At 53.9% G+C, this 22134-nt stretch overlaps 2 protein-coding genes across 10 annotated transcripts in view; one reads left to right on the top strand and one right to left on the bottom strand.

The window, feature by feature from the left end:
• The window catches only part of RALGPS1 (Ral GEF with PH domain and SH3 binding motif 1), a 284151-nt gene that overhangs the window by 76453 nt on the left and 185564 nt on the right, over positions 1-22134 (bottom strand). The window lies entirely within an intron of this gene.
• Positions 16619-22134, top strand: part of ANGPTL2 (angiopoietin like 2) — a 34005-nt gene continuing 28489 nt past the window's right edge. The window contains exon 1 of one of the 2 annotated variants that reach the window (XM_079927697.1): positions 16619-17197. The gene's annotated coding sequence lies outside the window, so the exon portion shown is untranslated. The remainder of the gene's footprint in view (positions 17198-22134) is intronic. The other variant, XM_079927696.1, reaches the window with a different exon arrangement.

Below are 22134 nucleotides of genomic sequence, written 5' to 3'. Positions count from 1 at the left end.
CCACCTCTTCCCAGACACCCGCGTTCTTTAAGCCTGGTGATTCCACAGATGCCCCCCTTCAGAAATCCCTACACCAGAAATAGGCACCAGTTTCCATGTTCAGTAGGACCTGAACTTCAGGGGCTATGTGTCAATCACCCTCTCCCTCTTCTTCCCCAGAGAGGGAGGGGAGCTGAAAAGGATGCAGCCCCTGCTCTCAGCTGCCCCGGGATGCTCCCACACTCCAGGGGGCCGAGGGTCCTGCAGTCCCTCATCACGTGCCCAGTCCCTCTCTTGTAGGAGGCACCCCAACCTTCCAAAGGACTCTCCCAGAGGCTCCCCACTTGGCTCTGGGGAGAAGCACCCGTCTCATCTCAAACTACCCTTGTTGTGAGTCCAGGACCCTCTCTCCTGCACGCCGCCTCCCAGATTCACAGGGGTGGGTGTGGGGAAGGGGCTGAGACTGGAGGTGGGGCCGGAAACCATCACCTCAGTTCCGTTCGACAAACATTATGCAGTTACTCTCGGCTGGTCGGAAGCTCTGGTTAGCTACGAGCTTGTTAACAAGAAGGGGGTGAGGCATTTCTTTTCACCTAACACCAGCAGCATGTGTCACAGAGACAGCTCCTATTGCAACATTAAAGAAACAGAGCTCTGTATCAGTTCTGGGGACGAGACCTCGCTCCTGGTGACCCTGGGCCAGACCTCTGACTCTCTGAGGCTCGGTTTCCTCATCTACATGATGTAGATCAGGATAGAGCGTCACACTGTACCTGAACTTCACAGCACACATGGCAGCTATGATTATTTATAGGAGTTTCCAAAACCCAGAGTTAAGAAGAGACACGAAAGGGGTCCTGGGTGGAGAAGGGGTCACAGGCTTGGTGTCCTCGGGCTGCACCAGTTCTGGCAGAGGAGCCTCCCCCAGCGCCGGGTACACGTGGGCCAGCAACACATATTTCCTTGAATGGGAGGTGTTCTCTTAATTACAGAAGACTGTTCATCTGCTACTTATTAATGAGGTGTTCTGAACACAGATTTAAACTGAATTTGGTCCAGCAACCAAAAGAGACTGTGGGTCGTAAAAAAAGAAAAAAGGAGGGGAGACCCCTGTGTGTGTGTAGGGTCGGTGGCCCTCCCCTCCGGGAGGGGCGGGAGCCGGCAGCTGTCTCCCGGAGCGCCTGGTGGAGCTGGATGGCAGCCGTGAATACTTTCTTTCTTAAGTGAAGCTCTTCTCTGTGTATGCTGAATTGTGGCATTCACGGGGGGAGTGAGGACAAGAGCATTTACCAAGCGGGTACCAGGCATCCGTGGGTGCAGGCCGGGGGGCAGGGGCCGGAGACCTGGCTGGGCCAAGGCTCTAGCCAGAAAGGAAGCTGAAACCCACTCCTCCGGCCATCCCTCCGACCCCCATGGTAGGTGCTGGGGTGGGGGTGAGGGGACCGGATGAGCACTGTGACCACAGACCTCGGCAGGGGAGAGACAAGGCCCAAAATAGGTTGAGCGTCTGGGGCGTCAGCTGGGATTCGCCCCTTCCAGCAAGTCAGGGCTCAAGCATTCTGTTTACCAAACGCTCTGCACACACAGAAACCAGGACGGTCTGGATTCCACGTTACAGGGGATGGCGGGGGGTGGGGGGAGGGCGCCCCGGGGTGCGTTTCGAGGTGTTGAAAGCTTCTCTCACAATGCCAGGGAGGAGGGCCAGGTCTGGGGGTGCCCATAACGAGCCTGGCAGAGGAAGAAAGGCGATGGCAGGCCTGCGGGCGGGCGGGGGCTCGTCCCTGCTGGGCGCACCCCACCCCAAGCAGCTCCAGCCTGGCAGGTAGCGGGAAGGGAGTGACGTCTGCAGACAAAGGCGGCTCTGCGGAGGGGAACGCCACCGAAGCATGCGCTGGAGCCCCTGAGAGTAATCGTAATCGGAACCAGCTGAGGACGGAGCTGCGCTTCCAAGGGCTGCCAGGAAGAGGGATTTCCAGCGGCAGAAGCCTGGGGATGTTTCTCTACCCAGGAGCGCTCCCCTGCCCCGCTGCTCTTCTCTCTCCTGGGCCGAGGGTGGGTGGGCATCGGGGAGCAGGGCAGCCCCTGCTGGGGTGCACTGTGCCTCCTCCCTTGTGTCCTCCTCATGCGGCCTGGCTGCCCGCGCCAAGCCTCTGCAGATGTGGAAGTACCTTACGTGGATACGTCCTAACTGGTGACAAGAACTCTGCGAGCTTGGTGCCTCTGAACGCCCGCTTTGCAGATGACGACACTGAAGCACTGAGAGGTGACAGGAATTGCTCAAGGCCACGCAGCTAGTAAGTGGTGGGAAGCGTGATTTTAGAGCCCACACTCTATACAGTACACTGGCCTGCCTGGCAGGAAGATGACGATGATGATGATGAAAAAATAAAGCACTTGTTACATGGCAGGCACTTTGCATACCTTATGTCATTTCATTCTCATGACAACCCTATGAAACATAGGTATTATTTTTATTATCCCCAATTTACAGACGGGGAAATGAAGGCACAAAAGATCAGTTAGTTGCCCAAGGCCATTCGGCCAGGAAGGGCAGGTCTTGGGCTCAAACCCAGGTCCCTCCGACTCCAGCACCCATGACTGTGCCACCAAGCCCTTCACTCATCCACCCAACAGCAATGACAACTGAGCACCCGATGCTGTGTGCCAGGCACTGTGCTGAGCACTGGGGACCCAGGGGTGACGAGGTGACCGCTTCACCCGCACAGCCTGCTGCGGGAGGGGAGAACACCAATCATACCAGTAAATAAATAAACCTAAAATTCCAAGTGTGAAGGGAAGTGTATCTGGCCTGAGCGATGCTTCAGAAGGTTTTTTTTTGAGGGGGAAGCAGTGTTTGAAAATTTATAAAAGTAATTTCTGCAAGATGATTTATTATCTTTTTCATGTGCCTTTTATTTCCTATTCTGTGCCAGGAAAGCAGTTGGAAGTCAGGGACGTGTTAATAAAATTGGTCGAATGAAGCTTGTTTCACAGTCCAGACATCACCTGATGCTTAAACACCACATTTTCCCAGGTCAGTGACACCTGGCCATTTTGGTGAAGGAGAGGCAAAGGGAGAGACTAAAAGCCTCAAGCCAGCTCCCAGGAAATGGCTGCGAAAAGCCAAACCACACTTTCCCGGAGTGATGCATAACCGACACCTGCACGTGTAAAACTGCCGTCAGAAGTAGGGATGGTCACGGCTGGGCCACCCGGCCTCATGTTCTTGCAAACTCATCTATCTTGAGAAGTGGTTCCCACAGCGCCGTCCTCATGGGAACTTTTAGAAATGCAAATCCTCAGGCCCCACCCCAGGCCTACAGAATCAGAAACTCTGGGGTGGCAAACTGTGTGTTAACAAGTTCTCAGGTGATTCCAAAGTTGCTAAAGCTTGAGAACCTCTGATCTAGGATGGGCTGGAATGATGAGCATAAGGGACCCAGCGCTGACTGAGTGCCTACGATGTGTCAATCACACAACATCTCAACCTTCATAGTAATTCTGGGAACAAACAGCATTATCCTACAAGTGAAGAAATGAGGATCAGAGTTTCCCTAACTTGCCCATCCTCACGCTGCTGGGAAGCTGAGAGCTTAAAGCCTGTTGACGGCTGTGGACTTTGGATGCAGACAGGCCCAGCCAGTCCAAATCCTGCCTTTGCCACTTACTGGCTGTGTGGCAGTGGGTCAACTCCCTAACCTCTCTGTGCCTGAGCTACCTCATCACTTAAAATGGAAGACAGTAAAGAGAACCTCTCCTGGAAGTTTCTGTTTTTGAGGATTCAGTGAAACAATCCACTTAAAAGGCCTCCCACCATGCCAGGCACACAGTAAGTGTGCAGAAGATGGCAGATATTTTGTAAGAGCACAGACCTTGTAAGTCCCGAAGGCTTCTGAGCCCCCAAAATTGATGTGATCAAGTGCAGGCATTGACTCTCATGTACTTCACTCACAGGAGAGCTCTTCAGACTAGTGTAGTGCCCAGCTACTCTTATTTAGAAATAATTCTACCAGATTTCTGGGACCTCAGCTGGCGAGAAGCAACAAATCAGGAGAGGGATGGGAGGCTGGGAAGGGAAGGTGACTGCTGCCTTGGAAAGAACAGCTAGAAAAGTAACAACAAACACAGCTGCCTGGAGCTTACAGGCGGTAAAGTTAGTCTATTCAAGACGACTGAGTCACCAAGGAGAGTGTGATTAGCCAAGATTTTCAGCGGCTAGTGTGCTCTGTGTGTGTGTGTCTATGTGGGTCTGTGTGAAAAGCTTAATGAGAATGGATAAAAATTTTAAAGCATTGGATGTTTCAAGAGATAACCTTGTAGCTTCCCAGTCACCTTGATTATCGAAAACGGCTTGGTCCTTGGAGCCTGAAGAGCTGAGGCTTGCCCACGACAGAGGCCGGTCACCAGGGTCTGAGAGGCCAGGCTCCTAGTGCCAGACTGCCCAAGTTCAACACTAGCCCACCACGTACCCACTCTGACCCTGGGCAAGTCAAGTAACTTCTTAAGCCTCGGTTTCTGCCTCTGAAAATTGGGTAATAATAAAGGAACCTATCTCTTGGGGTTACTCTGAGGATCAGTAAGCACTCAGTAAATGTTACAAATCACATTTGGATGTGCACATGTGCACTTTCCACAAGCCTGCTTCCCGCCATGTTGGTTAAGCAGACTTCAAATACAGGCTGCAGACCAAGGCAGGGGCAGGGAGGCAACTCTATGACTAAAGGACTGTTGGTCGTGAGGCTCTGCGGGAGTGGTTCTGGGACCGACAGACATGTAAACCAGAGAGGGAAAACTAAAGGAGGCCATCTGGAGAGATACAAAATGACCAGCGATCTCCCGAGGACCCAGTGTGTTGGAAACCCAGGATGATGGGGCTCCCAGTTACTAAAGGAAGAGAGCCAGCATTTACCAAACACCTACAGTGGAGCCTGCATTGCACTAGGGTATTTGCACTCACATTGATTCACTTATTCCTGCCAGCCATTCTGGGAAGGTGGTGTTACCATCCACAGTTGCTAAGTGAGGATACTAAGATGCAGAGAGGACTGGTAACTTTCAGAAGTCACGTGGTTCATAAGAGGCAGAGGTAGAATGCAAGCCCAGGCCTGGCTGACCCCCGTCACGCCACCACAACAGCCACGGTCCAGCAGGGAGGGGGGGGCTGGCGATACACCTGTCCTCACTTTCTCGCCACGCTCTCATCACCTGCTGGCACCTGCCATTGGCCAGAAGGTGAGGGAGCCCGTGGAGGCAATCCATACAGGTCAGGCTCTGGGCACGGGGCAGCAACTGGAGAATATCTAGCACAGGGGAAGCCTGTCCCCTGCCCTCCAGGGTTTCAGCCTCAGAGCTGAGATTTATCCAGTCCAGCACAGGGAGGGTGAGAGGAAGGGCAGTGGGGGTGGTCTGGAGGCTAGCGGGGCTGAAGCAAGCCTCCTGCACCAGCTGCCCCTACTCCCTGCAGGGCCTGTGTGGGTGCCCCTGAGATGCCACACTCCAGACCTACTAGTCAGAGAAGCCAGGGCAGGTCTGAGAGCCTTAAGCCCAGGAAGATGCAGAAACAACCCATTCTGATTTTCAAGGGCCACAGCTACAAGTTCTCGCCTCTCCTTGACAGGGCCTGCTGCAAAGTTCCCCTTCCAGCTTTGGGGCAGCGGAGCCATGAATCTTTGCTGAAAACAATTTCCAGCAAGCCCCAGGAGACCCTGAGCTGTCCATGTCTCTCCAGATAGTAACCTTGTGAGCACCCACCTCAGGAGCTACCTCAAGGATGAAAACAAACTAGTCCACTCCAGCCTGAGGGGACACACAGGATCACATTAACGGCAATTCAAAAATGTTTTATAGACCCCACCAGCATACTTGCAGCACCTCAAGCTCATTCCCAAGTTTCCCCCAGTTATTTCTGGTAGTGTGTGGGGTGGGGTCTGCTCACTCCAGCTCCTTGCTGGTACCTGTTTCCCCACACTCCTAGAGGATGGTGCCCAGCACTACCCAACTGTCAGTGCTGGCTGTGGTCAGGGCTGCCATGTACAGCCGCACAGGGTGTGCACTGCCCAACTGGACAGGGCAGTCCCGACTGTGGGTCACTACCTTGTTCCCAGAACTCTACTTCTAGGGCTCCCAAGTGGCAAACCTTCAAGGTGCTTATCAGTGCAGCACGATGCTCACCATATCAGAGGCGCGCTGGGTTTCTGTCAGCTCTTCCTCCAAAACCTAGCCTGAGTCCAACCACTGGTCACTATCTCCTTGACACTGCCCTGGTGCCAGTCCCCTTGCTTCTCACCTGGACAGCCCCTCAAGTCTCCTAACGGTGTTCTCAGCTCCATGCTTATTCCGCCTGGACCACTCTCCACCCAGTACCAAGAGGGACAATGAGAAAACGCAAAGCAGTGCATATCATCTTCCTGCCTGCAACCCTCCAGGGGCCTCGACTGCGCTCTGAATCCAACCCTAAGGCCTCACCTGGCCTACAGGACCTGCCCGGCCTGCCTCTCTCGTTCTGCCTCCCTCCAGTCTCCTGCTTGGCCCCTCTGCTGGGCCACACTGATCTTTCAGGGCCAAGCTCATTCCCACCCCATTGCTTTTGCACGTGCTGTTCCTTTGCATGGCTGCCTCCTTCCAGTCTTTGGGCCTTGATTCACGTGACCCTCCCTCCTAGAAGCCTTCCCTGAGCACCCCGTTTAAGATAGCCTCCCTCCCACCCCCGCCCACCCCCATCTTTCCTATTCCATTAACTGGTTTCATCAGTCTGGAAATTATCGCATCTCTTCATTGTCTGCCTCCTTAAAGAGACATACACTCCAAAAGGCCAGGGGCTGTGTCTGTCTTGTTCACTGCTGCGTCCCCAGCTCCTGGCACAGCAAACATGTGTGAAATAACTGAGTGGATGTCTCCCACAGAAGAGGGGGCCTTTGCTCTGCCCCACGGCGCTTGCTGAGACTTGTGGCCCCGAGTCTCACGGCTCAGCACTGCGTGAGCCCTGGTCTCACCACGAGTGCAGTGAAATCAGCTCCTCCGGCCTCTGCTGAGAGCCCTCGCTGTCCAGAGCTCAAGCTCAAGCTGCTCTCTGGGAGCCAGGCCGGATTCAGGCTCCATCCTGGTGGCACCGGAGGTCCACGTGCCTGGGTCTGCGTCTTGGCTCCATCGCTTCAGCTGTAGGCCCTTGGGCAAGCTACTTCATCTCTCTAAACCTTATTTTCCTCAGCTCTAAAAGGAGGAAAGTGGTGCTTCTCACCACCTGGAGTTGTGAATATAAAGAAGATAATTCACATGGACCTTCCGCACAGCGCCTGCGCCCAGTAAACGCGCAACCAGTGTCGTCGCCATTACTAGTTCCCATGAAGTTGTCTCCCACGTGTTCTTCCGGGACCCGAGCGCAGCCATCCTCCCATATCTGCTCAAGCAAAGCAAATCCAGAACACCCCCACCCAGCCCCAGGCGCTGGCTCATCACTTTGGATGCCAGCTATAGATAACTTGTGAACAGCAGCTCCCTACGGGTTCACTGAGAAAGATGAAATGAGGGATTTAAAGAGAAATGACTAATATCCGTCATCCCCAGAGATGCACACAACATGGGCCTATCCTCAAGGAACTCACAGCGCAGGAGAGGAGAGCAGATCTGCAAGCGAACGCATCCACTGGGAGGGGGTGACGTCAGCGCCGAGTGGCGGTCCCGTGGACTCAGGTGGCCCCCTGCAAACACGCAGCCCGAACACTACGGAGAACCTCACGTCAAGTCAGATTTTATCACCAAATGAACTTGTGCCAAACTTCTAAAAAAAAGGCTTGCTGGGGTGTTTTGTTTGTTTGTTTGTTTGTTACTTTTTCAGCAATCTGGGGTTCTGAATTTGTGGAGGAGGGAGTGTGCTCTCGCAGTCAGGGCCGAGTCATCCAACAGGTGCAGCCAGGCCCAGGGCCGGGGGCTCACGATACTATCAGGGGCCCCCAGAATGTTCTAGCTTCTTTTAAAATGAGAGTAAAAAGTGCAATTTTAGGTCAGAAAATGCTTTAATATATAATGTTAGCGTATTTGTCCTTACACCAATGCAGTCATGGAAGATGGTTTTTAATATTTTTAGTGGGGGAAGGAGCTCACCAAGTGCCCAGGGTGGGAGGGAGTTGCGGGCCCTGCTTGAAGCGCTGCCCGCACAGAACCCGGGGGGACTGGCTGAGATAAGGCCAGGGAACGGACGCGCACAATGCCCGATACGGAGTGAACAATAAACGATGACGACAGTAACGACCATGATATTTTCACAGTCTCTTTTTTCTCACCTATAAAATGGAGTAACTGCTGCCCTCCCCACCCCCAGGCCTGCCGTGAGACTCAAGGGAGACAACAAACGCCAAAACACTTTGGGGACCAGCCCTGCCTGCAGAGGAGGGGGGCTAAGACCGGGGACACCGACATCATCCCCTTGGACCAGGAACGTGAGCGGACGCCCCTCTGCTGCCTCACCCACACCCGGCGGGACGGCCCCGAAAGGCCCATCACAGGTACTGCCTTCCTTCCTGCACCTGCCTGGCAGACGGAGCAGTGGAGAAGGGGGGAGGGCAAGGCTGGGGCAGGGGCACCCGGGAGCCAGATCAGTGGAGAAGGGAGTTACTCAGGACTCCCAGAGCCAGCTCGGGGCGGGCCTGGGGCAGCTCGTCAGGGGTTTAGACAGCCTCACCACGTCAGAGCGGCTTCTTTCTCTCCTTGGTCTCCTCCCCGCTCTTCTCCTAGGTAGACTCGCGAATGGTGCCCCTTGATGCCCTCACCCCTGAGACCCTGAGTCAGAAACCCTGGATGAGCTTTCGAAGGCTAGTATTGCCCTGCAGTCATTCAACAGTCATTCACTAGCGTGTGCTTCTATGCACTAGGCCTCAAGCAAGATGCTCAGGCCAGAGCCCACAATGAGGCAGCCCCAGGCCCAGCCCTCGGAGCTCTATGATGACACCAGCCCATCTCCCCGCCAGCGCCAGCACCTCTGCTTCGTGATCCCACCCTGGCCTCGTGCCTGGGGAGCTCACTCCATCGATCTCTTGCCAGAAGCCCTCATTTATCCGCTCAGCCGCCTCGCTGGGCCCCAGGACAGATAAGCGAGGTCGGTAACAGCTTGGCTACCCCTCGGGACGAGAATTTCAGCAGGTATCTATCTGCAAGCAAATTGCGGTCCTTTCCCACTGACCGTAAAACTGCCTCCAGTCCCTCATCTCCTGTTTAGGACAAAGGTCCCGTCTGATACAGACAACAGTGTTCCAGAAGCAACCGTTTTTAAACATTTTATGCTGGATGGGGATGATTTTAAACAGCTTTGGAAATTTGGGTTGATATTCTTCACTAAATTTGGGAATGTGTTGGCGGGGGAGGTTGGGGGCCATTATTCCTTTAAATATTTCTTCTGCACAATTCTCTCTCCCTTCCCCTTCTGGAACTCCACTTACACAGTTGGCATTGCCCCACAGGTCACTGAAGCACCATTTATTTATCTTTATCTTTAAAAAAAAAAATCTCTGTGCTTGTTTGGATCATTTCTATTACCTGGCTTCAAGTTTGCTGATCCTTTATTCTATAGGATTTAATCTGCTGTTAATTTTATCCAAATTATGTTTCATGTCAGGTGCTGTACCCTTTTGGCTTTAGAATTGCCACTTAGTTTATTTTTATGTGACCCATTTCTCTTCTGAGATTCCCTATCCATGCGTTCATTCTGTACTTCATTTCGTGAAAACCCTGTACATATTCATAACATGTACACATTTTCAAGTCCTTCTTTACTGATTCCGACATCTGGGTCATCGGTGGGTCTAATTTTATTATTTCTCTTGGTCGTGGGTCACGTTTTCTTGCTTCTTCACACGCCTATAATTTTTAAGTTGTGTGCTGGACATTTTGGATGCTACGTTGAAAAGACTCAGTATTTTATTGTCTTCCTCTCAAGAATGTTGTGTTTCGTTCTGGCAGGCAGTTAAATTACTGGCATATTCCCTTGACCTTGTGGAGGCTTGGTTTTTAGGTTTTGTTCGGGTAGGTTTATTTTGGTTTTGCCCTTAATCCTAGAGTATAACCCTTAATCCTGGGTTCACTTGTAAGGCATGGCCTTTCTGGGATTAAATTGAGAGCCTTAAGTGCTGGCTAAGCCCCATTAACTTGGCAGGACTTGAACTCCAAACTCCATCTTTCAGGCAGCTGCTGAACTTTCTGCCTCTCAGCTGCTGCTTTCTTTTGGGCTCCCAGGACTCACACTCACTCTCACTCTCTCTCTCTCTCTCTCTCTCTCTCTCTCTCTCTCTCTCTCTCTCCCTCCCTCCCCCCCCACACCCCCCGCCTCTCTCTCTCTCTCTCTCATTGTATACAATTTAGGGGTTAACTAAGGAATCAAGGGGAATTTGTGTAGTAGTTTTGGAGCTCCTCATTCTGTGGCTTTCTCCTTTCTAGCATTTCCCCCTTCAATTTCCATCCTCAAGGTCCAATCTCTTTCTCTTCTTCCCAGACAGTAATGCTGCTGCATTCTGTTTTGTCATTCTGTGTATCACCATGAGTAGGGAAATACCCTAGTGTGCTTCTTGTCTTTCAAGGACCATGTCTCCTCCAGCTTCTATTGCTTTGGATTGCTTTCGAGTGCTTTCAAGCAGCTGTCTTTTGTATATTATCCAGCTTTTATCATTGTTACTGACCAGTGGGTTAGTTCAATATAACCTACTCCTCCTTTTCAGGAACTGGACCTCCGCACATCCCAACGGAATTCGCCTTCTCACCCAGACCTCCTGCTTTTTACTGATGCCCTACCATAAACCTAGCCCGCTGGTTGGTGGTCCTTAATTCAGTTGTCTGCCCTCCCTGTTCTTGGTCATAGTCTGTTGGGAAATATCAGCCCCGATAATTCACAGTTTGGTTCAGCTCAGTGTACCCACCAGGGCACTAGAAGATGAAAGAGACGTGTGGCCTCACAAGCCTTGTTAGAGCACCTTATGTAGCTACCTGCGATGGGCTGGGTGTCAAGCTCGATATTTTATAGGTATCTTTTTTTTCTTCTCCCCCCAAAACCCTATGAGGGAAGTATTACTATTTTGTTCTACTAACAAGAAGAGTGAGGCTTGGCAAAGTGGGCTTCCTTGCACCAGGCCACACTGCTAGGCAGTAATGGGACTGTGATGAAGACTTACATCAAAGATAGCAGGAACACTGTGCTGTGTTGTCCTGAAAACAAATTACATTTCTTCGATTCTAACGTTTTAACACTTTTTTCTTGTTTTAGGATCTCTGAAATCCAGAGGCATCTTAAAGTTAGTAGCGTGTCAGGGTTTAATTGGCAGTACTTTGTCTCTTTTACTAGAACATGACTCATTTAATGGTTGACGACTTCTCAGATTCGAGGAAGTGTGGCAGTTTTTAGTGATCAAGGCTGCAGTGAGGCTGAGCCATGGGTGAGGGACAAAAAGGCAAGGCCCCTCCTCTCCTGGTCAGCTGGTCTTGGAAAGGCCTACGGGAGTGTCTGAGCATCAGGAAGGCTGTGGAACTGCCAGAAGCGTCCATCCCTCCAGATTTAATGAAGCAGCTGCCTCTGAGCTGAGAGTGAGCCAGCTGGTCCCCTCCTCTCCTGGAGGCCTTGTGGTCGGGTCCTGTGACTTGCTGCCTCATGTCTGGCAGGGGAGCCACATGTTTCCTGGTGAGAAGTTAGGAGACTTCTTTTACGGGAAGTATCTAAGGCAGTGCTAATAGTCATCCTATACTACCCAGTGTCACAGAGGATGTCCCAGCACACGGAAAGCCCTACGAGGACGCTGTGTCTGTGAAGTGCTTGCCAGGCAAGTCTGTCCAAGTGTCAGCACAGGGTGCATGCTCAGTTACAAAGCGGTTTGGAGCGCCTGTTGTCAGCTTGTCCATCTCATTCCCGACTTCCCAACCCACCTGCCAGGGGACAGAGTCCGGGCAGTGCCTCTTCTCAAGCCTGGACATCACCTGCCAAACACATTCACTGCTCAGGCAACAGATACTTATTAAACCCCATCTGAGCACCACCTATGGGCTCCAGGCCAATTTGCCCGAAGCCAATTTGCTGAGACTTCAGTTGAGTGGTTTTCATTTTGTCTTCGTAACAGTATCTTAAGGAATGTTCATTTGGTTTGTCGCCTCTCTCTCACCCTGCAGCTCACGTGGGGGCTTGTCCCCAGGAGGGGAGACTGAAGAACAGAGACAGGAGAGATTTAATTTTCGTTTCCTGGTTTTCTTCGTAGGTTCGTAACAAACACTTCACAGGAAATTTCCAAAGCTGTTTAAAATCATCCCCATCCAGCATAAAATGTTTAAAAACGGTTGCTTCTGGAACACTGTTGTCTGTATCAGACGGGACCTTTGTCCTAAACAGGAGATGAGGGACTGGAGGCAGTTTTACGGTCAGTGGGAAAGGACCGCAATTTGCTTGCAGATAGATACCTGCTGAAATTCTCGTCCCGAGGGGTAGCCAAGCTGTTGCCGACCTCGCTTATCTGTCCTGGGGCCCAGCGAGGCGGCTGAGCGGATAAATGAGGGCTTCTGGCGTCAGATCAATATCTGATCTAAGAAGCTCAGTGAATCCCATACAGAATAAATATGAAGAAAATCAAACCTAGTCACATCATCGTCAAATTACTGAAAATCAAAGATAGACAGAAATCTTAAAAGAAGTCAGAGGGGAAGAGACCCACCACGTACACAGGAACAACTGCAAGGAAGAGAGCTGACTGCTCATTAGAAATAGTGTAAGCCAGGAGACAATGGAAAGGCGTTTCAAAAGTGCCGAAAGGAAAAAATCAGCTCGGGAAATGTAAAGCCTGAAATGCTGGTAAGACTCTGAGGTTGCGAGATACAGCAAAAACCCCCTCCCAAGCACCCCTGTCTACGTAACACACATTATTCGTGCACTTCCCCCCGCCTCAGCCCCCACCCCTCATACACAGTTATCTCAGTAGAACATCCCAACATTCCCAACAGGAACAAGAAAAACAAAAGAACTGTTAACTGTCAGGAAGGTGATAAATAGGAAAACACATGAAATTTATACAAACTGTGGGACATAATGAAGACTCTTTGTATTCTGCCACCATGTAAACATCACACATCTTTTTCATTCTGGTAAAAAACTATAAAAAGAAAAAGAAAGATTCCCTTTTCCTCAAATGCTTTAGTCACATGACACCGGTCCAACAGGCAGGTGGAAACGCAGGGATGGTGCTCACTGAGGTCAGGAGGATTCCAAGATCTGGGAGCCATCAAGGTGGAGGCTTGACGAGGATGTTCTGGGTACGAGTGGGGAGGAGCCTGGGGGCAGGGAGAAGCGGCGGCAACTTCCTGAGCAATGGCAAGGCATTGTGCTAAGCGCGTTAGGTATGTTATCTTAATCCTCACACTAACCCCTAGGAGTCAGTATTATCATTGCGTTTTTTAACAGGAGGAAACAAAGTTTGAGAGAGAATTGGAAAGTTGCCCAGGTTAGTGACAGAGCTGGGATTTGAGCACAGGTTCGTCAGCCTCTGAGCCACAGCTCTTTACCCTCCCCTGCCAGCCATCCGTTTGCTCACTCTGCTGTGCTGGGCTGGACAAAAGGAGAGCTCCACACGGCCCACGCCACACATGCCCCCGTGCTCAGGGGACTCCCGGGCAACTGAAACGACCAGAGCCAACGTTACTGAGCACTTACCACATGTGTTACACTTAACGTGTCACATCTTATTTAATTTTCACAACAGCCCTGTGGGGTAAATCCTTACATCATCTTCATTTTCCACAGGAGGAAAGTGAGGCTCAGGGCTACTGGCGGTAGAACCAGAATTTGACTGCCCAGCTCAGGCTCCCCAGGGGTGTGCTTGATTGCCCAAGGCCACCAACAGGGCAGGGGGTGAGGAAAGATGGGCAGGGCACGGCCACCCTGCTGCTCCTTTCCCACTTGGTGGGATCCCAGGAACTTGGAATTGTGAAAGCAAATCTGTTTAGCAACCAAGGGACTTGGGCTGCACCTATTCCCAGAGCAGGGGGGATGTCCTGGGAATGCTTCCTGCCCCAGGGGGTCCCATCGCTTCCAACCACCTCTCTCACCAAGACAGCTGTAACCAACTCCCAGCAGCTCTGATGCCTCGGCCGCCGCACCTGTCAATCCAGTCAACGCCAGCGTGGCCCTCTTAGAAACAAAAGCAAGGCGGAAGGAACCCTGTCCTGCTCAGAACCTTGCAGTGCTTCCTGACTGCCCTCGGGATGAAGTCCCCCCTCTGACAAGGCCTCATCCTCTGCCACGCTCCCCTTCTCTCCTCCACACCGCACTCCTCTCAGCTCCTGGAAGAACTCACAGTTGCCCTTGCCTCAGCGTCCGCTCCTGTTACTACTGCAGCGTAACAAATTACCACCAAAACTTTGCGGCCTCAAATAACCATTTCCTTATCCTCATGGGTTCTGTGGGTCAGGAATTCAGACACGGAACACTAGGATGGCTTATCTCTGCTGCCTGATGGCTGGGGCCTCAGCAGGAAGACGCTATAGCTGGGGATGACTCAGTGGCGAGGGGCCTCTTTCCTCCCACGTCTGGGGGTTGATGCCAGCTGCCAGCTGGGACCCATGGTACATGCAGTCTTCACACGTCAGCTTCCGGGTAGCTGGACTTCTTGGGGTCCAGCTTGGCTCATGGCGCCAACACAGAGTGTGCCAGTGAACAAGGCAGAAGCTGCACTGGCTTCTTTCACCCAGTCTTGGCAGTCGGGTAGTGTCACTCCCACTGCATTCTACTGGTTACAAGCAAGGCAGAAACCACCCACATTCAAGGGGAGGGGGCAGAGATCCTACCTCTCATTGGGAGGAGTGTCAAGGTCTCGCTGTGGCGGGGAGATATTGTTGGGGCCACTTCATGTGCTATTCTCTCCGCCCAGGCCACCCTCCCTCTAACCTCACCACCTGCTAACTCTGACCCATCCTCCAGGTTTCAGCTGAAGCACCACTTTGTCAGGGGCCTGCCCTGACTGCTTCATCAGACATCCTGCTTAGGTACTCCCTGTGCCCGGCACTTCTCAGGTGCCCAAGTCTGTCTGTCTGTCTCCCCTCCGGCCTGCGAGCTCTGTGAGGACAGGGACTTTGCCTTCCTGGTGCTGGCTCAGAGCAGGTTCCCAAAAAATACATCCTGGAAAAGAGAGTCAGAGAGAGAGAGAGAAAGAAGGAGGGAGGGAGGGAAAGAAGGGAATATGCCTGCATCCAGGCTGTCTAGGGCGCAGCTCAGAAGAAGCTGGGCCCCTCTCATATGCGCCGGCTGATCTTGAGCCCCCAGCCTGCCATGGCCCCACCAGGATCCTCCAGGCCCTCTGGAAAATCCACAGGGCGGGCAACACCGTCACCTCCGGAGTCGACGTGGGGAAGGTTTCTGTGCCATCCTGCTGTCTGGCTAATGTGGTGGCCTGTAAGATGCTGGGGTCTTCTGGCAAAGAACACCTTTGCCAGAGGACAAGGTCTGAGCAGGATGGGAGAAGCTGAGGCAAGAAGGAAAGGTGCTCTCCTTCTGCAAAGACAGGGGTGGCTATCCTGGGGAGGGGAGGAGCACGGTGGACCCAGGAACATGATACACTGTGCCTAGCGGCGCAGAGAACCCCACTGAAGTTTCTCTCCCAATTTGTACCCAAACATCATCATCACCAACACCATCATCACTAAAAATGTTTTAAAAGGGAAAGGAGAGTTACCACCAACACTGCACAAGGCTGTTGTCCAGGCAGAGGACAAACCTGCCCTGGCTGCTCCTTCCCAGGACTCGCCTCCGCCCACTGAGCAGGCCCGTCCCCCCGGCCTGTGCCAATGAGCCTGTAGGGCCGCTCGCTGCGTGGGGTCCAGTGCTGTCTCTTCTCTTGCTCTGACTCCACAAACATTCATGAGCTCTGTCTCGGGGGCAGGCTCTGTGCTGAGGGTGCCGATGGACTCCCATCATGTGTTCCTCAAAGAGCCGGACGGGAGGCCCCAGCGGAAGTTCTGGGAGCGTGAGCCCTGACCTGCTGGACGCCAGAGTCCTGAGTTCAGTCCACTAAGGCCTCCTCGCCCTACGCCGAGGCCTTTCCTGCACGACCTCACAGAACCCTCGCCGCAGCCCTTGGAGGTAGATTACTTGTTTTAGCTCATCTACTGATGCATGAGAGGGATGCCCGGAGAGATGCAGTGACTCAATCAAGGCCCCTCAGGTGGGAAGTGATGGAGCATTTCCCCAGCGCTGCCCCCACCCCAGCCGGTGGTAATTCCGCTGTCCCAAGCCACTGCTTCTCCCTAACTTCACAGCCCAGATCCCACTGGCTGCTGTGCAGACAGCCTGGGGCTCCCTTCCCCAGGGTTTAGAGGTAAGAGTGAAGCCTCCAAGAAGGGCGGCTGATGGGGAGAGGCCGTCTGTGCGGGGCTGCCCTGCCTGCCCAACTGGGGCTCGGCAGGGCAGGCCTGGAAGAGGCAGCAATCCAGGGGAGGACCCGGCTCCCTGCAGCCCACACGCCAACCCGCTGCCTGCACAGCTGGGGCGGATCTAAACCCATTACCTGAGTCAGAGGGGAAGCTCTCTGCCTCGGCAGAGCGCACCCGGGGCTGCCCGGGCTTTTGGGAGCTGTTGGGCCAGGGAGCAGAGCTGGCCCGGCTGCTCGTGCCAAGGAAGGAGGGGGCCCGACGAGGCCGCCAAAGCAGGCTGGGGCGGGAGGGGCCAGGCCAGCTGGGGCCGGAGCTAGTGTGACATCACCGGGCGGCCCGCCTCTGTCTGGGGCTGAGGGGAGGCCCTGAGCCTTTCTGGGGCCTGGGGGATCCTCTTGCACTGGTGGGTGGAGAGAAGTGCCTGCAGCCAACCAGGGTCAGGCTGTGCTCACAGTTTCCTCCGGCAGCATGTAAAGGCTCCACAAAGGAGTTGGGAGTTCAAATGAGGCTGCCGCAGACGGCCTGAGGATGGACCCCGCGCCCTGAGCAGTGCCGCCTGAGCTCCGGACCTGCAGAGCATGGCACTGGGGCAGCTGCCGGCCCCCGCGAGAGAAGGCAGGTCGTGAGCCACCCGGCGGGACCCCGGGCCAGCCCCCGCCCCATCCCTGGCCGGAGCCCCCGCTGTGGAGGCAGAGCGGAGCGAGCAGAGGCCAGTGAGGCAGGGCTGCTCTGCAGCCGGTCCAGCCTGCGACTCAGGGAGGCCATGGCCAGGCTGCCCCGCTGACGGCCGAGGTGAAGCATGTGAGAGCTGCCCCGGGAGCCAGGCAGGAGGGAAGAGGTAAGAGCCCGACTCTGTGGCACCGAGGTACGGGGGCGAGAGGCAGCAGCTGGCTCCGGGTCTCTGGGCTCAAGAACCCTGACCCCTCCAGCCGGGGAACGCGATGCTCGCAGCTGGGCCCTCCTGCTTTCGCTTGGAGCCAAACAAGGCATCTGCTGGGACAGGACCTGTGGACACCTGGGTAGAGGGTGGAGTTCTGGGGGCGTGAGGTCATGGCTGGGGTTTCGAGGGCTCCATCAGTAAGCCCCACTCTCCTTCAGACAAAGAGCCTTTGGGGTGAAGGCAGGCGGCTCCTGGGCAGGGCTCCGCAGCCGGGGTGTGTGCGCGAGCATGAGCTTGTGTGGACGGGTGCCCTTGAGGGGCCAGCGGGCCGATGGAGTCATGGACGCAGGGCTAGCCCGAGGACTCCGGAAGTTGTCTTTCAGTTTTGGGTTCCTATGCACCCTGGCTGGAGACTCTGCTGAGGCAAAAGCAAACGCTGTCCTGCGAGAGCCGGGAGCCCTCGTTCAGAAAGTTCCCTGGCACTGAGCAGCCTGTACTCATGCCCTCAGCCGGGGAGGAGAGGAGCAGAGGGGTCCAGAGCCGGGAGGGACACATCACCCAGAGGTTCCTGCCGCTGTGACTCGGGGCACAGCGCTGCCCTGGTTTCCCGGCGGGTCCGAGGACGTCTGGTCCCTCCTCGCACAGGACGGGACGGGATGGGACGGGACGGAGCCCCAGGTTTCCAGCAGGCTGTACGTGGCCTGGCCAGGACACAGGGGAGGATGAGGCTTCCCCGGCACCCGGCAGGGGGACGGTACAGGCTCTGCATCTGAGTCCCTTGAAAGCACTCGTTAGATAACATTTCCAAACAGAAATTCTTCACTGATCCCTCCCTTCTCCTCCTGTGATATGTGTGTCACGGGTCAGCTATTGCCTCTGTTGTGGGATTACGAGAGCTCCCAGAGGGCAGTTCGGTTACTTAGAAAAGGATCCCCTTTCACCGGGGCTCTGAGGAAAGTTGAGAATGCCACTTCCGAAGCTGGCCAAATGCTCCCCACATGTATTTTTCCAAATTGAGACAGAGTGAGGTAGTACGCACAAGCTAGGCTCAAATCCTAGCTCTTCTACTTATGAGCTAAGTGACCCTTGCAGATCATTTAGCCTCTCTAAGCCTCAGTTTCCTTACCTGTAAAATGGGATAACAGTAATGCCCATCTCTTGGTAACAACTAACACTTACATTGCACTTACCAAGAGGTAGAGTCCTCACAACCACCCTACAACACAGGTACTGTTAGTCATCACCATTTCACATGTGAGGAAACTGAGGCACAGAGGTTAAGTGTTGTGCCCAAGGCCACATGGTTGGTAAATGCCAGCACCAGCACTTGAGCCCAGCACTCTGAACCACGCTCCATTGCTTTCTAGGAGGAGCGTGTGGGATCATGACCGGGAAGGCCTTAGCACGGTACCTGGTGTGTGGCAAAGCCTCAGAAAACAATAGTCACTGAGTATTATGAGCCATAACAACCAGAATTGCAGAGAGAGAAGAGCAGAGACCCAGATTCTCTATCCTGGATACATTCTGCTGGGGTTGTCAGGAAATCCCACCAGGCTGAGCCAGTGCTGTGACCACTACTGCCACCCACGCTGGGGATCCTCCCAGGAGCCCGAGGAGGGGGGCTTTATGTCTGGGGCAACTGCAGCACATCAGATCCTAGAAGTCCACGCGAAGGAGGAGTGCAGATGCACCGACAAAAGGACCTCGGGTGCATCTGATACCAGCCTTACAGTAAAAACATCCTACCCCTCACACAGCACTACTCCCCTGCCTGCTGGTCCGCTCACCAGAACCAGCAGGGAGGAAAGCAAGCTACCACCGTGCTGCAGGAGGTCCACAAAGCGGGAGGACCAATGCCAGGCCTGTCCTGGGGTTGCAGAGGGTGAGGCAGGGACCCCTCCCCCAAACCCCACCCCCATCACCCAAGTCTGGCCACAAGATAAATGGCCAAGTCTGGTGGATTTCATACCAGCCAACACTGATGCATCTTAGCCCCAGACAGTAGCTTCTCTCCTGTGGCCCCAGAGGTCCCTGAACTCTTGGAAGCATTTGGAAAGGCTGACATTAAATATATGCTTCTCTAGCACCAGGCCTCTGGGGCTGCGGAAGCTGCAGGTTTCCTGACTCCACCCGGGAACCACGGCGGCTCACTGTGCTCTCTGGGCAGCCCGGGCCAAGTAGAGACTCTGACTGACCTCACAGGCCTGCCTAACACAAATTAGCTTAATTATTATTCAGTAAAGGCAGACAAAAATGTGTGAAGCACATGGCCCAGGAAGGGACTGCACGGTGTTCCTGCACTTTCATGGGCAGAGCAACTGAGCCATTTCTCCATCACACAGTGATTTATTAAGCACCACTGCGCTAAGTAAGCCACACGCAGTATCTCATTTCATCCTCGCTACAACCTTAGGAGGCAGGTTCCAGTGTTAGCGTCACATTTTACAGATGAGAAAACAAAGGCTCAGAGAAGTTAAGCAACCTGCCCAAGGTCACACCGCTGGTGATTCTGTGGGATGTGAACGCTGGTCAGTATGGCTCCAAAGTCCACGCCTTTCCCTGCCTCACTCCAATGCCCTGTTCAAGGTGTCTCGCAGTCAAGTCTGTTTCGGTTGGTGTCCTAGAGACGCTGCACCATCCCATCTGAAAGCCACGTGCTTACCCGCTCATGTCATAGAAGCCTACCTCTGAGACAGTACAGGCCTCGTCGCCACCCCTCTTACAACCAAGGCTCAGCACAGCTACACAGCACGCCTGCGGTAGCGCAGTCAATGAGAGGTGGAACTGGATTCCAAGCCAGGCTGTCTTAGCTCAGAACCCTGCGCAGCTGGTGCTCTGTACGGCTGCCGCCCCCGGCAGCTCCATGGAACTCTGCACCAGCTCAGTGGGGCAGAGCCTCGGGCCAGCAGTCATCTATGTGCCTGAGATACCACTGGTGTGTTTCCCACGTTCCTAACTTGGAGACTCCAAGGGCTGCAGAACCTGAGCTCAGGTCTTCAAGGCCTACACCGGCCACACTTGAGCAATTCTGGAGAAGAGATCCGGGAGCCTCAACTGGCAGCTACAGCAGAACAAACAGAACAGGCAGCAGCCCCGCCCAAGGCAAGTACATTCAGCTTCTGGCCTCTCTGAGTCACAGCCCACTTTGTCCAAACTGGTCTCAATTGACAGCAGTCAGATAGCGGAGGCGTTCTGCTTCACGACGCCCACAGCCCAGTGGGAAGAGGGAGAAGGTGAATCTAATAATCACACAAACGCACAACGGTGGGAGACCTGTAAGGAGGAGGCGTGTGGCGCTAAGAGGGAACCGTGAGATGCGTGGCGCTGTCCCCATTTTACAGAAGAGGGAACTGAGGGTCAGCGGGTGCAGCACCTCTGCCAAGGTCCCTCCACTAGCGGGCCAAAAAGCAAGGATCCAAGTCCAGATCTGGGCCCATTCCACCCCAGCCCACTGCCATCCCGGACAAACACACTGCGGGAATCTCAAGAATGAATCAATCCATTGAATAGCATTTCTTTTCTGCGAATTTATATGAAACACCCCAAATAGAAGGGTTATTCAGCCACTAGCAGCTAGGAGTTTGTGGTGATAGATGGGTCACATCAGAACCACATTCTGAGGGTAGTTTCTATGACAAAACCACATTCCGACACAACGACCATAAGCCGTATGACTGACTTAATAACAGCCTTGGGAGGGGAGTTAAAATGTTACAGTGTCCCGTTCCACGTACACATCAGTTTTAAGACACATTCTGATCACAGACATGTTAACGTGCTGAGTGGGGGGAGCCAGGCCTCTCACAATCAAGCTATTGTGTTAGGTGGATTCTCTGGTGAAACCAGCCTGTCTTAGGGCCAGCAGCCCCAGAGCCTCAGCCTCCCGCTGCTGCCTAGTCCTCCAGAAAGGCATGCCCAAGACCACCTCAGAAAAGCCCAGAATGAACTCTGAGGACCCACCCAGCTCCAGGAACGACCAAAGTCCTGCCCAAGATGGACCCACCCCAGCCCCCATGAGGGAAAGGTGGGATCTCTCAGTCACTGCTGGACCTCCAATACCCACTAAGGACAGGGAGAGAAAGGATCTGAATGAATGAACGAAGGAGGGAAGGAAGGAGGGAGGGAGGGAGCCTCAGACCCAGACACTGTGGCCCCCGGAGGGCAGGCACCTACCTTGCTCCTGCTCTATCTCCAGCCCCCAGCACAGTGGCTGGCACAGAGGAAATGCTCAGGAAATATGTTCAATGAATGAAGTCCTTGAATTCCTATTTAGTAACCCAGGTGCCATCCTGGCTATTGGGTATTCAGAGGGGGAACCGCCCTGACCCTGCTTTTAAGAAGCTTGCAGTCTGGGGTAGAGAACCAGACATGCTGTATCTTGGGGGCTGTGATGGAAGCAGCCCCAGCTGCTTCTGGGAGCTGGAGGAGGGAGAAGGGAGGGGGCCCTCCCTGTGAACAGCCAGCTTCACTGAGAAGGTCAACTGAGCAAGGAAGGCAAGCGTGCCTCAGGCAGGACACAGGGAAGGTGACGAGGCAAAAAGAACAGCACGTGCAGATGCAGGGAGGCATGACAACACAGGCTCTATCTTTCAGCAGGACACTGACAAGACCAGATGTGTGTTTTAGAGAGATAGGCCTGGAGCTGCAAGCAGTGCAGAGTGCAGAGGAGAGAGCGGCTGAGGGCAGGGAGGCCAGGAAGGACTGTGTGGGTAAGAAGGCTGGCTATGGAATCCACAAACCTGGTTCCAAGCCTAGCTCCACCACTTGGTAGCTCTGAGGCCTGGGCAAGACTTCATCCTTACCTCTGTTTCTTCATCTGTGAAATGGGGATAATCATAGCCCCTGCCTTACAGAATTGCTGGGATCAGTGAGGTAGGCACAAAATGGTTGTCCCA

This window comes from Stenella coeruleoalba (assembly GCF_951394435.1).
Source record: "Stenella coeruleoalba genome assembly, chromosome: 7".
Taxonomy (NCBI): domain Eukaryota; kingdom Metazoa; phylum Chordata; class Mammalia; order Artiodactyla; family Delphinidae; genus Stenella; species Stenella coeruleoalba.
The sequence above is the reverse complement of the archived record's forward strand: the minus strand, read 5'-3'. Positions and strand labels throughout refer to the sequence as shown.